This window comes from Odocoileus virginianus, chromosome 13, assembly GCF_023699985.2.
Source record: "Odocoileus virginianus isolate 20LAN1187 ecotype Illinois chromosome 13, Ovbor_1.2, whole genome shotgun sequence".
NCBI lineage: Eukaryota > Metazoa > Chordata > Mammalia > Artiodactyla > Cervidae > Odocoileus > Odocoileus virginianus.
The window spans coordinates 31,845,343-31,862,289 of NC_069686.1; positions in this window are offsets into that span (position 1 = coordinate 31,845,343).

Below are 16,947 nucleotides of genomic sequence, written 5' to 3' on the forward strand. Positions count from 1 at the left end.
TAAGGTATTATTACATTTGTCTTCTAGTCCAAATTGTGTATGTCACTTTGTGCTACCCAAGATGAATATTGTGGTAATGATGGTCTTGTTTTCTTTCCCCAGTAGAGATTGAAAAACAATTCCAGGTTATGGTAAGCTTTGAGGCCATCAGAAATAGCCAGTGCATGTCAAAAATATGTTTGAAAAATTACTTAAGATTTCTTCAGTGATAGATTGATAGGGTTAAAAAAAAAGTATGCCAATTTGGATTCAAGTCATTTTTGACATTAAAAAGAAATGATTCTTCTTTACCCTTTCTAGCATCTTCACTATCAACCAGTAGCATGTTCTGATTCAGGACTTGCCCATGGAGTAGTGTATGTCTTTTTCCAGATAAGGGTTGCTGACTCTTCTGAAAAGTTACTTTTCATCCCCTCAAAGTCTTGCTATCACCGAATGTTACTGAGAACAGCAGAGTGATGCAGAGAGATCTCAGAGGGGCTGAACTTCTGACAAGGAGCTAGCTGAGTAGACCAGGGACAAAGGCTGCACTGACAATCAGTTTCTCCCCTCCCATCAGGGAATAGTGTAAACTATGGGCCAGATGTCAACCATTGGTTAATAGGTCTACTTGTTGAGGTTTTCAGATTGACTAATAAAAACAACTTGTTTGTAGGTCATTTGTCTATATGAGAAGTGAACTAGTTGCTCTATTTAATTGTATGAATCTAATCAGTTCTTTAACACATGTTTAAAGCACTGACTGTAATGACAAATGTTTCTGCCATCAGGGAAGGCTCGATAAAAAGAATAATAAAATTCATTGAAAATGGTGAAATCTCTATGTCCTTGTTCAGGACATATGCTCATTCCTTGTTCAGGAATGATAAAATCTGAATTTCTGTTGCCTTCTCTTTCTAAACCAGCCATTCCCCAGTTAGTTCACCACATATGGTCACTTCTATTTCACAAGTATCTTCCAAATCTGGCTTTTTTTTTTTTATATTTCCACTCCCACAGTCTTTGTTCAGAATCTTAGCAACTACCTTTAGGAATAACCTCTTAATATGTCTTAGTTCTTTGATTTCTGTCTGAAGGGCATCCTTCACTTTGCTTCTGGTCTCCTGTTTAAAGAACCCTGCTGCCTAAACACAGCTCTTTTGGGTCCAGGTCTAAAGGAGGAGGGAATTGGAAGGGACAGGAAAAAAAAAAAAAGATCAGAGAGGAGTCGTTGGATCTGAAGTTAGAGAGTAAATCTTCCTTCCTACTTTCTTGTATCACATCATCTCCTATAATTACAGCTAAGCAAATGTACAGATACATCAATTACTTTTCTGAAAATGGACCCTTTTAATTTTATTGATAGATGTTTTCTGAGAAATCATTTGTCAATGGAAAGATTTTTTTCATTTTGAATTAATTTCTTTATGTTTTCTTGGTTCAGAGAATCATCAGGTATAATGGAGATTTTAGAATCAGAAATGAAAGTTTGTCCATTTAAAGCATTAACCAGCTAGGACCCCAGTTTCTGATCTGTGTTTCACTGACATCTCCAGACTCATTTAATGTTATATTTCAGCTATACAGAATTAGTTACTGTTCCTGAATCAAATTACAGTGTTTTCTTCCCTTCAGCCTTCACAAGTGTTGTTACGTCTATTCGGAACATTCTTTACTAATTCAACTTTAATCAGCTATTTCCCATCCCGACTCCCGACCCCCACACCTTCTTGTGTACCTGACATCTCACCATCTTCCAGAACTTAGCTTAAATGACACCTCCTCCAGGAGTCCTTCTTTGACCCCTACTTCAAATTATTTCCCATGTATGACTCTACACATCTAAGGCATCTTATTGAATGATGTGTTTATGTCTTTCCAACAAGACCATCAGCTCTGAAAGCAAAGATCTTGTTGTTCTCACACAACACTGTGCTTAGCACCTATTCCACCCCCTGGGGACACAAGAGACCCTTAGTGAAAATTTGTGGGATGACATCCTCCAATGTGATTTGTTATTTATCAGAGTCACATATCCACAGTCTCATTAGTTGTGCTGTAAACAACAGTCTGACACACAATAGCCATTCACAAACATCTGTTCAAAGAATGATGAAGTAAAGTGAATAAATAAATGAGTAAAATGTTGAGAAGAACACAAAAGCTTTTTTGTCTAAAGTATTTTTTCATAAAACTTGAAATCCTGAATGATATTATTTTGCTGAATAACTATTAATTCTCCATCACAGCACAGTATATAAAGATGACAGGAAACTGAGAAAATTCCCATTTGGAAACAGTTCCTTGGAACCCTGGAAAAACAATAACAACCAAAACAGTGAAGACCCCAGGAAACCCAAGAATTGAGGGAAAAGGAAAACGAGAGAGAAAAATACTAAAACCACCTGCCTCTATTCATTACTCCTCACTTCTCAGGGCAACATTTTTCAAGATTTCTGTAGCAAAGACCTCAGAAACAAAGGCAACATATGCAAGTTCAGAAAATGAAATCAGTGTTTAATTACTAAATAGTCTACCTCTAAAATTAAAGAAAAAATGCTTAAATAATTCAGTTTGATTTGGTCTCATTAGTCTGATTTCCTAGTATTTAGCCTTAATTATGTGATACATAAGCCCTAATTATGTGGTACATATACAGTGCGCTCTCTAAAGTTAAAGATCAGAACGGATACTGACTTAAATGATAAAATATGTTAAATTATTAATGATAATTAATCTTACAAAATAGGCATAATTAGTTTAAGTACTTTAGATATTATTCTTAACAGCATTACAAATAATATGGCACAGTTTGATCATTTTAAAAGTAATTTATTGGGAAGAAAAGCTATGCAAGCAATGTTTTTTACTCAGGAGGGCCATGGGATTGCTTGCTGCTGTCAAAATATATCTAGCTGTCCTTGTTGAAGAGGTGAGATTGTTTTAACCCATTAAATGCTGCATCCTAAACAAAATATTGCTTAATATATACATGACATCATGCAATGTGCTCTTTATGAGAAATTTGCTGAGAAAATCCTGTGAACTTCATTGTGGTTTGGATTAAAAAAAAAAAGCAAGCTATGAACATTGTGACTTGTGTAATTGCCAAGTCCTACTTTTGTATTTTCAATGCAAAATCCCTTGGAGCCACCAATTATGGCCAAGTACTAGGTGTGTGTATATATCTTTATACCATAAGATTCTGGTCTCTTTTCCAGCCTTTTCCCTTGACTCTTTATTGCGTATTGTTCTCATATTTTAAAATATGCTGTCTTCATACAATTTCACAAATTATCTTAAATGTTAGCTGAAAAAAGTGTAGATCAGAACAACATAAATAATAGATAAATTCAAACAATTTGTTTCTCCCACCCTGATTTTCCACTCTTGGAGAACAAGATCATGTCTAAATCATTTTTGTATCTTCAGGCCTTGGAATGTGTTTTCCATTTAAAAGAATTGTTGAAGTAATGAAAGTGCTAGTAATTCTATATCTCTATTTTTTCTTTGCTTATTAATAAGAATATGATGAAGGCTTTTAATGATGTAGTTCCTTTTTACTCTGTAAATACATTTGCTCTTTCACAAGTTTGCAGATACCTAAGCACATCCTATGCAGGAGACCTGGGTTTGATTCCTGGGTCAGGAAGGTCCCCTGGAGAAGGGATCTTCCCCTTCTACCCACTCCAGTATTCTTGGGCTTCCCTGGTGGCTCAGATGGTAAAGAATCTGCCTGCAATGCGGGAGACCTGGGTTCGGTCCCTGGGTTGGGAAGATCCCCTAGAGGAGGGAATGGCAACCCACTCGAGTGTTCTTGCCTGGAGAATCCCCTTGAACAGAGGAGCCTGGCATGCTGCACTCCATGGGGTCACAAAGACTTGGCCACAGACTGGGAGACTAAGCATAGCACAGCGCAACAAGCATATCCTAGGTTACTTAAGAATTATACTCTCGCATGCAATCATTCTTGCATTGTTCTTTGTCTGTAATAAATTTTCTCCCAGTTTAGTTTTAACCCAAATATCACTTCCTCTCTGAAGACTTTTCTTACTCTTTCAGAAGTGTTCATCACTCCTTTCTTGAATTTACAAATATAACTACCCTCAAAACTTTCTATAATTTTTATCAAGCTAATTTTGATTATTAATTAATATAACTGTTTATCCTGAAAGTCTGTGATCTTTAGAGGAGGTCATCTTTGGGTCTGATCATATGATAGACATATGATATCATATGATGGTTTAGTCTCTCAGGCATGTCCGACTCTGGCACCCCATGGACTGTGGCCTTTCAGGCTCCTCTGTCATGGGATTTCCCAGACAAGAATATTGGAGTGGGTTTCCATTGTTTTCTCCAGGGAATCTTCCATTCCCAGGGATTGAACCCAGTGATCGAAGCCAGGACTCCCGCATTGCAGGTGGATTCTTTACTGACTGAGCCTCCAGGGAAGCTCCCCTGGCATATCATGAATGATCAAGAATTTTTATTAAATGAATGCTATTAAGCAAATTTAAAAACAATTGACTATCAGTCCAGTAGTTTTAGCTTAACATCTTGAATTATTGGAACAGCACATATGATTGCTATTATTTTCACTAACTTTGGCTAATTTCTTGTTTTATTTGTACTAACAGAGATGTCCTTGTTGTTCTTTCCCTAAATTTACAGATAACAGTTGTCATTAAAATCTTTCATGCTTCTGAAACTTTTAGAAATGTTAATAACCATTTTTAGGGCTTAAACACTTCGTCAACATAAAACTAAGTCTACAGATCCATATTATATATATGTGTGTTTATTTATACAGATAATTAAGCAGGAAAACAGTAAGTTAAACTATATAATATTGTTTTTGAAATTTTGCAGATAGAGCTGCAAATTTGGCTGGTGCTGTATACATTGCATGGAATTGTGATGTTTGGTTACTATGTTTGCTGCCTCCGCTTGAATTTGCAATCTGACTATAGAGACAAGTCAAGTCAGCAGAACCTTTAATCCAAAGAAATGTGATGTTTGAATTTAGCCTCATACAACAAAAGAATACTTTTAAGAGTGACTGTTTTCAATTAAGGATGATCTACAAAGGGGATGAATACTTACAGTGTCAGTTTTGCAAGTTTTACAGTTGTACCATTTATTTTTATGAGTTAAGATAACATAAGTGCTTTGAAACGGGGCTTAGTTTTCTATTTATTTTAAACCATCCAATCATTAATTTGACACATATTTATTGATTTCTAAACATTTTCCTTGTCTGTTGCCTTGAATTAAATTGATGAAAGTTTCAGAATAACATCATCAAAAGAAACTCATGGATTTTTCATTTGTTTGCATTTTTTAACCTCTGGAAAATCTACAAAACAATCACAATTACATAATTACAAAGTGTTAAAGTTATAGCAATTCATAGTTTTCAAATTGGAATGCTTATAAGCAGTATTTGCACTTAATGAGAATTTTTGTGATAAAAGGACATTAAAACTGATTAGCTGCATATCACCTTTATATTTATAATCATATTTCAACAGTACTTAATTGTTATGATACATGATAATAATCTCAATATGATAATATGCTTATGGAAAGTAATCATACTAATTTGATACCAGAATGTTGCCTGCGTTGTCCAGCTTAATAATTATAGCATCAAAATGTTAGTGTAAAGTAGATTCATTTTTCTTAGGTATTTTCATTCTGGTTCTCTTCTTACTGATCCTACCATTTGCTTATCAAACAGTTAATAACATACTGAAGCCAAGATATATGATGAAAATATTTTAAATCAATTTTTAAGTCTATTTTCGCTATTTTCTCATTTGTTGGAAATCATATACATGGGTATTAATGAAAAATTTTAAGTAATTTCAGTATTTTAATGTTCCTTTTCTTGATTAATTTCAGTTTTTAATGACTCATTTAATGAATTTCAATAACATGCTTACTTTTGAATCTTTGGGAACTAAAACATAGGTTTTTCCTTTATTTTTTTTTTTACATTGTTCATTCTTTTGGCAAACCTTTTATAATTCATATTTCAGGAGAGAGAAAGAGAGAGTGAAGAGGAAAGAAAAGAAGAGGAGAAGAGAAAGGGAAAGAGACACTCATTGTCCAAATCCTGGGCTTAGGAGAAAATTTACTCCAGGCCTTTTGGCTAAGATCAAGTGTAGTAGGGGGCTTCCAGGTGGCACAATGGTAAAAAATCCACCTGCCAAGGAAATGGCAACCCTCTCCAGTAGTCTTGCCTGAAAAATTCCATGGACAGAGAAGCCTGGTGGGCTACAATCCATTGAGTGCAAAGAGTCAGACATGACAGAGTGACTGAGCACACAGGTGAGTGAACAGACCTGAAAATGCTCCAGGAGGTTGAGAGAAGCCAGTGATGGTTAGAATTCTACAGAAAAGGGCCGAGTAAAAGTATCGCTCTACACTCTCTATTTCCGAATTAATTTAAACATTCAGGAAAACATAATGTGAATATATAACTTGCCATGTCTGTCAGTCCTTAATCAGCTTCCATTCTGCCAAGCAGGATAGATCACATCAGCACTTTTATTATATCTGCATTGGGTGAGGAATGTCTTTTGAATCTTAAACATTAAGTTTCATCAGAGTGGAAAGGAAGGAAACCTGCTATCTGACTGTAACAGTCAGGTAAGTTAAAATGTGGCATTTGAGTGGGACCTGACAGAGTTGTCACAAAAACATACTAGCATGCTTTTCTCCACCTTGAATACTCCATGTTAAAAGGGCAAAATGTATGGCTCAAGGAGAGGTAATAGGTAGTTAATTAGGATTGGCTAAATTTGAGATATAATAAGGATTTTGAAAGTCATGAAATAATACTCATTTTGCAGGAGTTTACATGATTGTAATTTAATATTATTAAATTTAGCCACAATATTTTTGGTAGTTTATAGAAAGGAACATCTGAAGAAGAGGCTAAAAATAAGCCTAGTGTATAAAAAGAGACTCTGGTTTATAGAAAAGTGAGGATAAGTGAAATGAAGAGGCATAAAATTTTCTTGAAGATGGCTATTTTTTTAAAAACTTTATTTAACAGTTAATAAGTACTTATTTTCTGTTAGACACTGTTTTGAGAACTTATAAATGTTAATTTATTTAATTTATAAAACTCATTCCTAAATATTTGCATAAAATGAGAAACAACGTTAAAATGGACTGCATTTGTGTGGTCAGAAGAGTTAAATGGAATGGAAATGTAATTAAATAAAATTTTGCCACTGGGTGACCTACAGTTTGTGTGGTTAATGAAATAATCTATATGAAAGAAGTTAATAAATAGCAAAGCCTTGAACAAACGTGTGTGATATTATTATTCTAATTATTCAAAATCGACCACAAACTTAAAAAGCTATATTTGAATAAGATTGGAATCAGGCAGTAGATTATCAGAATTACAAGAGAACTAGTTATATATAGCACTTGCATCTAGGCAACAGTGGGAAAAATGTTTGCATGATCATGGAGCTATATGGCCATTATTTGGAAACTGTTATGTGACTATTTTCCGTGTACTTCTTAGCATTTTTTGAGATGGAAAATCCATGGAATGCTCCTTTTTCCTTTCTGCATTAAGAAGGCTTTCATAAGAAACTCATTGTGCCCGAGTGATAATTTTGCATAGCTTGATAGTTCCCATGAATCATGAAACTACTTTCAACCCACATATCATTTGACCCTCCTCAGCTTTTATACACAATCCCAAAAGAAGAATTTGGATAAAATAAAGAAGTGCCAACCATGAAACATTGTTATGGAGTAAAGACAGAGATGAAGGAATTATTTTGAGTACTATATAAATGTACTTAAAACATACAAAGCAAAACGATGCACCACAGTAGGGTGCATTGGACAGAAATGATAGTATTAAGTCAGAAAATAAGACTTTGTAGATCCCACAGTGGAACCTATCAGCTTAATTTTATTATTATTTTGCAAATGATAAACATGCGAGCTTTTATTTGAGCCTCTGTGTTGTCAGTTTTCAGTTTCATTAGCTATGTGGTGTAGAAAAAATGTGGCTTAGACTTCTTGGATAAAAATTATAAAATACTGTCTCATTATTTATATATAATTATAAAAATTATAAAAATATTGTCTCATTTGAAAATTTTACATACTGTCATGATATCAAACAGTATTTTTAAGCTTCATGTTATACAATATTTATGTTTAGGTCTGTCTGTCCCAAGGTTTCTAAGTTTATACATTTAAACCTGCTCTAACCTTCTTGCCAATCTGATCACACAGACCACAGCCTTGTCTAACTCAATGAAACTAAGCCATGGGTATGGGGCCACCCAAAATGGATGGGTCATGGTGGAGAGGTCTGACAGAATGTGGTCCACTGGAGAAGGGATGGCAAACCACTTCAGTATTCTTGCCTTGGGAACCCCATGAACAGTGTCAAAAGGCAAAAACATAGGACACTGAAAGATGAACTCCCCAGGTCAGTGGGTGCCCAATATGCTACTGGAGATCAGTGGAGAAATAACTCCAGAAAGAATGAAGAGAAGGAGCCAAAGCAAAACAGTACCCAGTTGTGGATGGGGCTGGTGATAGAAGCAAGGTTTGATGCTGTAAAGAGCAATATTGCATAGGAACCGGGAATGTTAAGTCTATGAATCAAGGCAAATTGGAAGTGGTCTAACAGGAGATTGCAAGACTGAATATTGACATTCCAGGAAGCAGCAAAGTAAGATGGACGGGAATGGGTGAATTTAACTCAGATGAACATTATGTTACTACTGTGGGCAGGAATCCCTTAGAAGAAATGGAGTAGCCATCATAGTCAACAAGAGAGTGAATGTTGACATTCTAGGAATCAGTAAACTAACAGGGACTGGAATGGGTGAATTTAACTCAGATGACCTTTATATCTACTACTGTGGGCAGGAATCCCTTAGAAGAAATGCAGTACCCATCATGGTCAACAAAAGAGTCCAAAATGCAGTACTTGGATGCAATCTCAAAAACGACAGAATGATTTCTGTTCGTTTCCAAGGCAAACCATGCACTATCACAGTAATCCAAGTCTATGTCCTGAACAACACACTGGTTCCAAAAAGGAAAAGGAGTACATCAAGGCTGTATATTGTCACCCAGGTTATTTAATTTACATGCAGAGTACATCATGAGAAACGCTGGATTGGAAGAAGCACAAGCTGGAATCCAGAGAAATATCAATAACCTCAGATATACAGATGACACCACCCTTATGGCAGAACGTGAATATGAACTAAAAAGCCTCTTGATGAAAGTGAAAGAGAAGAGTTAAAAAGTTGGCTTAAAGCTCAACTTTCAGAAAACTAAGATCATGGTACCCGGTCCCATCAGTTTATGGGAAATAGATGGGGGAACAGTGGAAACAGGGTCAGATGTTATTTTTCTGGGCTCCAAAATCACTGCAGATGGTGATTGCAGTCATGAAATTAAAAGATGCTTACTCCTTGGAAGGAAAGTTATGACCAACCTAGATAGCATATTAAAAAGCAGAGACATTACTTTGCCAACAAAGGTCTGTCTGGTCAAGGCTATGGTTTTTCCAGTGGTCATGTATGGATGTGAGTGTTGGACTGTGAGGAAAGCTGAGTGCCGAAAAATTGATGCTTTTGAACTATGGTGTTGGAGAAGACTTGAGAGTCCCTTGGACTGCAAGGAGATCCAACCAGTCCATCCTAAAGGAGATCAGCCCTGGATGTTGACTAGAAGGACAGATGCTGAAGCTGAAACTCCAATACTTTGACCACCTGATGCGAAGTGCTGACTCATTGGAAAAGACCCTGATGCTGGAAAGGATTGAGGGAAGGAGGAGAAGGGGATGACAGAGGATGAGATGGCTGGATGGCATCACCGACTCTGTGAGCATGAGTTTGAGTAAACTCCAGGAGTTGATGAGGGACAGCGAGGCCTGGCGTGCTGCGATTGATGGGGTCGCAAAGAGTCTGACATGACTGAGCGACTGAACTGAACTGATGTCCTGACCAGTACCTCTGACGAAGCTGAACTCAAATGGTTCTATGAAGACCTACAAGACCTTCTAGACTAACACCCAAAAAAAAGATGTCCTTTTCATTATAGAGGACAGGAATGCAAAAGTAGGAAGTCAAGAAACACCTGGAGTAATGGGCAAATTTGGCCTTGGAGTACAGAATGAAGCAGAATAAAGACTAATATAGAGTTTTGCCAAGAAAATGCACTGGTCATAGCAAATACCCACTTCCAACAACACGAGAGAAGACTCTACACATGGACATCACCACATGGTCAACACTGAAATCAGACTGATTACAGCCAAAATCAGACTTTGCAGCCAAAGATGGAGAAGCTCCATACATTAAGGAAAAACATGACCGGGAACTGACTGTGGCTCAGATCATGAACTCCTTATTGCCAAATTCAGACTTAAATTGAAGAAAGTGGAGGAAAACATTAGACCATTCAGGTCTAGGAATCAAATCCCTTATGACTATACAGTGGAAGTGAGAAATAGATTTAAGGGACTAGGTCTAATAGAGTGTCTGATGAACTATGAATGGAGGTGTGTGACATTGTATAGGAGACAGGAATCAAGACCATCCCCAAGAAAGAGAAATGTAAAAAATCCAAATGGCTGTCTGAGGAGGGCTTACAAATAGCTGTGAAAAGAAGAGATGAGAAAAACAAAGGAGAAAAGGAAAGATATATCCGTTTGAATGCAGAGTTCCAAAGAATAGCAAGGAGAAATAAGAAAGCCTTTCTCAGTAATCAGTGCAAATAAATAAGAGGAAAACAACAGAATGGGAAACACTTGAGATATCTTCAAGAAAATTAGAACATTTTATGCAAAGTTGGGCTCCATAAAGGACAGAAATGTTATGGACCTAACAGAAGCAGAAGATATTAAGAAGAGGTGGCAAGAATACACAGAAGAACTGTACAAAAAAGATCTTCAGGACCCAGATAATCATGATGGTGTGATCACTCACACTCACCTAAAGCCAGACATCCTGGAATGTGAGGTCAAGTGGGCCTTAGGAAGCATCACTACGAACAAAGCTAATGGAGGTGATGCAATTCCAGTTGAGCTATTTCAAATCCTGAAAGATGATGCTGTGAAAGTGTTGCACTCAATATGTCAGCAAATTTGGGAAATTCAGCAGTGGCCAGAGGACTGGAAAACATCAGTTTTCATTCCAGTCACAAAGAAAGGCAATGCCAAAGAATGCTCAAACTACTGCACAATTGCACTCATCTCACATGCTAGTAAAGTAATGCTTAAAATTCTCCAAGCTGGGCTTCAGTAATATGTGAACCATGAACTTTCAGATGTCCAAGCTGGTTTTAGAAAAAGGAGAGGAATCAGAGATCAAAAGGCCAACATCTGTTGGACCATCAAAAAAGCAAAAGAGTTCCAGAAAAACATCGATTTCTGCTTTATTGACGATGCTGAAGCCTGTGTCTATGTGGATCAAATAAACTGTTGAAAATTCTGAAAGAGATGGGAATACCAGACCACCTGACCTGCCTCTTGAGAAACTTATATGCAGGTCAGGAAGCAACAGTTAGAACCGGACATGGAACAACAGACTGGTTCTAATAGGAAAAGGAGTACGTCAAGGTTGTATACTGTCACCTTGCTTATATAACTTATATGCAGAGTACATCATGAGAAACGCTGGGATGGAGGAAGTACAAGCTGGAATCAAGATTGCCAGGAGAAATGTCTATAACCTCAGATATAGAGATGACACCACCCTTATGGCAGAAAGTGAAGAAGAACTAAAGAGCCCCTTGATGAAAGTGAAAGAGCAGAGTGAAGAAGTTAGCATAAAGCTCAACATTCAGAAAACTAAGATCATGGCATCTGGTCCCATCACTCATGGGAAATAGACGGGGAAACAATGGAAACAGTGGCTGACTTTATTTTTCTGGGCTCCAAAATCACTGCAATGGTGATTGCAGCCATGAAATTAAAAGACACTTACTCCTTGGAAGGAAAGTTATGACCAACCTAGACAGCATATTAAAAGCAGAGTCATTACTTTGTCATCAAAGGTCCATCTGGCCAAGGCTATGGTTTTTCCAGTGGTCATGTATGGATGTGAGAGTTGGACTATAAAGAAAGCTGAGCGCAGAATTGATGGTTTTGAACTGTGGTGTGATGTGAAGCGCTGACTCATTGGAAAAGACCCTGATGCTGGGAAAGATTGAGGGCAGGAGGAGAAGGGGATGACAGAGGATGAAATGGTTGGATGGCATCACCCACTTAGTGGACATGGGTTTTGGTGGACTCCAGGAGTTGGTGATTGACAGGGAGGCCTGGTGTGCTGCGGTTCATGGGGTCACAAAGAGTCGGACACGACTGAGTGACTGAACTGAACTGAACCTTCTTGCTTGATGTCCCATATATTTCTCAAACTTAACATATTTGGAACCCAAATTGATTATCTTCTCTGCACATTCACTGCCCCATATACCAACCTCAAAATTTCTACCTGTTTTTCTGATTTGGCAGAATGGAAAGACTGAAATCTAGGAATATCCCTTGACTCTAATTTTCCTTAACTGTAATTCAACCCTACATCTCTTAACAAAAAGTTGTTGATTTTACCTTCCTGTCCTACTCTCAGTACTCAGTATTTCTCTACTGGCTGTTAAAACAGCCTCCCTCCAAACTGATCACCCTGGCATGATCCTCATCCATATCCAATTAGTTTTTCAGAGTGTCATCAAAGTGAAAATGCTAATATGCAGTCTGGCTGTATACCGCTTAAATTTTCTCGGTTGTTTCCTAGTGCCTAAATTATAAATCTAAGCTCATCTTTTCTGCCCTACTACACATTCATCTTCTAGCTTTGACAAACTTTTGAAAATGTATTTGACAGAGAGTATCAATAGGACCAAGTGGGTCTATCCAAAATAATGTATGGCTTGAGGTGGTCTGAGGAGTGAAGTGAAAATTAAGGAAGAAAGTCAAACCTGCCATATTTATTGGCACTTATTTCTAAGCATTAAGTAGATATTAGGTGCTGTGTACACAAAAACTAGTAAGACAAGGTCTTTGCCCTTGAGTTGTTGTTGGTCTCTCATGACAGACCTTTAAACTACGCATCTATTTTTAAATATGTTACAAGGTGGCACCCAGGCATAACATTGAAAGACAATGAATGAAGTGTTATTTTAAGTAAGGAAGGAAGAAAGGGCTTTTAATCAGAAGAAACATCATATTAAAGGTACAGACACTATGAAGATCATATTAGATTCCAAAAACTACAAAAATTTTAGGCTACACAGTTAGGAGCAGCAAGGCAGACAGGATAAGTAGAGGGTGAAATATAAACATCTTTGATTTTCATTTTACAATGCTTGCTTGAACTTTGTCATTCATGTATGAGAAGTTTTTAGTATGGTTTTCGATTTTCTGAGATTAGGATGCATAGATGTAAAAAAAAATTAGTGTATATAAAGTACAGTTTAGTGGTACCATATCAATACCACATCAAATATATGATAAAAAAGGATGACTTGCTGGGCTCTGCATTTTGAAAAATTCTTCCAATTTAGGGAACACATAGAAGGGAACCAAGTCATGCAGTAAGGACATTGACTTGGAATATACTACTATAATTCAAACAAGAAATTTTCAATGTCTGATGGAATCAAGAAAAGTGAATATATTTGGAGACATTTAAGAGGCAAAACTGATATATGATATGTGACCAAGGAAGTTAAACAAACAGAAAACAGAGAAAACTAGCAGCACTAGAATAGTAAGAGAAAGTTAATTTATTTGCAATGGTGTAAACAAAACTATTCTAGGTAAATTGTGGAAATGAAGAAACAAGACCAACTATACATTTATATGTATAGTTGAGCAGAAGATATTAAGAAGAGGTGGCAAGAATATACAGAAGAACTCTACAAAAAAGATCTTCATGTCCCAGATAATCACGATGGTGTAATCACTCACCTAGAGCCAGAAATCCTGGGTTGTGAAGACAAGTGGGCCTTAGGAAGCATCACTATGAACAAAGTTAGTGGAAGAGATGGAATTCCAGTTGAGCAATTTCAAATCCTAAAAGATGATGCTGTAAATGTGCTGCACTCAATATGTCAGCAAATTTGGAAAACTCAGCAGTGGCCAGAGGACCGGAAAACATCAGTTTTCATTCCAGTCACAAAGAAAGGCAATGCCAAAGAATGCTCAAACTATTGCAAAATTGCACTCATCTCACACGCTAGTAAGTAAGGCTCAAAATTATCCAAGCCAGGCTTCAGCAGTACGTGTACTGTGAACTTCCAGATGTTCAAGCTGGTTTTAGAAAAAGCAGAGGAACCAGAGATCAAATTGCCAACATCCGTTGGATCATCAAAAAAGCAAAAGAATTCCAGAAAAACATCAATTTCTGCTTTATTGATGATGCTGAAGCCTTTGTCTGTGTAGATCACAACAAACTGTTGAAAATTCTGAAAGAGATGGGAATACAAGACCACGTGACCTGCCCTTGAGAAACCTGTATGCAGGTCAGGAAGCAACAATTAGAACTGGACATGGAACAACAGACTGGTTCCAAATAGGCAAAGGAGTACGTCAAGGCTATTTATTGTCACCCTGCTTGTTTAACTTATATGCAGAGTACATCATAAGAAACGCTGGGCTGGAAGAAGTACAAGCTGGAATCAAGATTGCTGGGAGAAATATCAATAACCTCAGATGTGCAGATGACACCACCCTTATGGCAGAAAGTGAAGAGGAACTAAAAAGCCTCTTGATGAAAATGAAAGAGGAGAGTGAAAAAGTTGGCATAAAGCTCAACATTCAGAAAACTAAGATCATAGCATCCAGTCGCATCACTTCATGCACATAGATCGGGAAACAGTGGAAACAGTGGCTGACTTTATTTTTCTGGGCTCCAAAATCACTGCAGATGGCTATTGCAGCCATGAAATTAAAAGATGCTTACTCCTTGGAAGGAAAGTTATGACCAGCCTAGACAGCATATTAAAAAGCAGAGACATTACTTTGTCAACAAAGGTCTGTCTAGTCAAGGCTATGGTTCTTCCAGTGGTCATGTATGGATGTGAGAATTGGACTATAAAGAAAGCTGAGTGCTGAAGAATTGATGCTTTTGAACTATGGTGTTGGAGAAGACTCTTGAGAGTCCCTTGGACTGCAAGGAGATCCAACCAGTCCATCCTAAAGGAGATCAGCCCTGGCTGTTCATTGGAAGGACTGATGCTGAAGCTGAAACTCCAATACTTTGGCCACCTGATGCGAAGCGCTGACTCATTGGAAAAGATCCTGATGGTGGAAAAGAATGAGGGCAGGAGGAGAAGGAGACGACAGAGGAGGAGATGGTTGGATGGCATCACCGACTCGATGGACATGGGTTTGAGTAAAGTCCAGGAGTTGATGAGGGAGAGGTAAGCCTGGTGTGCTGTGGCTTATGGGGTCACAAAGAGTCAGACAAGAGTAAGTGACTGAACTGAACTGGACTGATACATTTATATGCTCTCAGGAAATGTCTATTTGGTCAGATCAAACCCATTGAAAGTGGTTAGGATGTAACAAAGTAGTTATCGCAGTTACATTCTTACAAACAACAACAAAACCTAAGAAGGAGATATGCAAGTTTCAGAAATTTTGATGTAAACAACACTTAAAAAAAAAATTTAGGCATCAGGAGCTATACGGTATATAAGTTGTTTACTTTTTCTGGGGTGTTATTGGTAAAGAACCCACTGCCAATGCAGGAGATATGAGACATGGGTTTGATCCGTGGTTCAGGAAGATTCCCTGGAGGAGTGTGTGGCAATCTGCTCCAGTATTCTTGCCTGGAAAATCCCATGAACAGAGGACCCTAGCTGACTATAGTTTTTGGGATCACAAAGAGTCAGACATGACTGAAGCGACTTAGCATATATGACCACAAGATACTTTGAAGATGGGAAACTGTATCCTAAATTGTGGATATTGGTTCTAAACATCCTTAGATTTTCAGTGAGCACCACTACTCCAACTCCTATTCCTATTTTGTATGGGTAGAAGAGAATCAATAAAGGCAAAGCAATGATAAAAAGAAAGAACATAAGGAGAGGGAAAAAAAGCTAAAGGTACCTCAGTATCTACTCAGCTAAATTTACTGAACTTGATTTAAACCTTCAAACTAATTTTAAAAAGAGGCTTTCTTCATTATTCTACCTTCAAGTTCTGAATATAATTAAGCTTATAATATGATTAAGTTTGAAGGAAGCATTTCCAGATTTCTCATTCCTAGGTAGGTCTGCATAACTTTATCATTAAGTATTCTTTTATTTTAGAATTTTAATTGTGTAAACTTAGGACTTGAGCAACTTTAGTTCAACCAAAAAAGCATGTTGTGTTGGGTATCCAAGTTTTCTATTCCATTTTCCTTTTATCTTTGATTACTAATATGTGTATTGTTAACTACAGAGTCAAATACTCGGCTCCTCTTAGTTCTGTGAGGAAAACAAAACTCGGAAAAAGTTAGATTGTAGTTATTTTAAAGAGAAGCTACAATCCCTAATGAATTCTAGAAGCAAGGAGAGTTAATTTGTGAGGGACTTGGTTATGCGTGAGAGCTGTACAGAATTAATCCAATGAGGAAATTTGAATCATGCTTCAAGGCACAGGATGCCTCTGAACCAATCATTACATAAAGACGTTTTTGTTGCCCCATGCCTTTGGCTTCTTAGTGAGGTTATTCTTTTGGCAAATGATCTATCTTAATATTACACAAGGAAGCTTTGTGTGGGGCAGTGTATCATCAGAGTTCTCTTGTTCTATAATAACGTAAGGAAAAGAATGTGTGCAATACTAAACTCTAGGGTACATAGTAAAAATAGTATTCCTTTGTTATACAAATATAAAAGTAATAGTGAGAAGCAACCACTTAAAAAGAGTACTGTAATTAAGGAAACTCACCATCTTTTGGAAAGTTA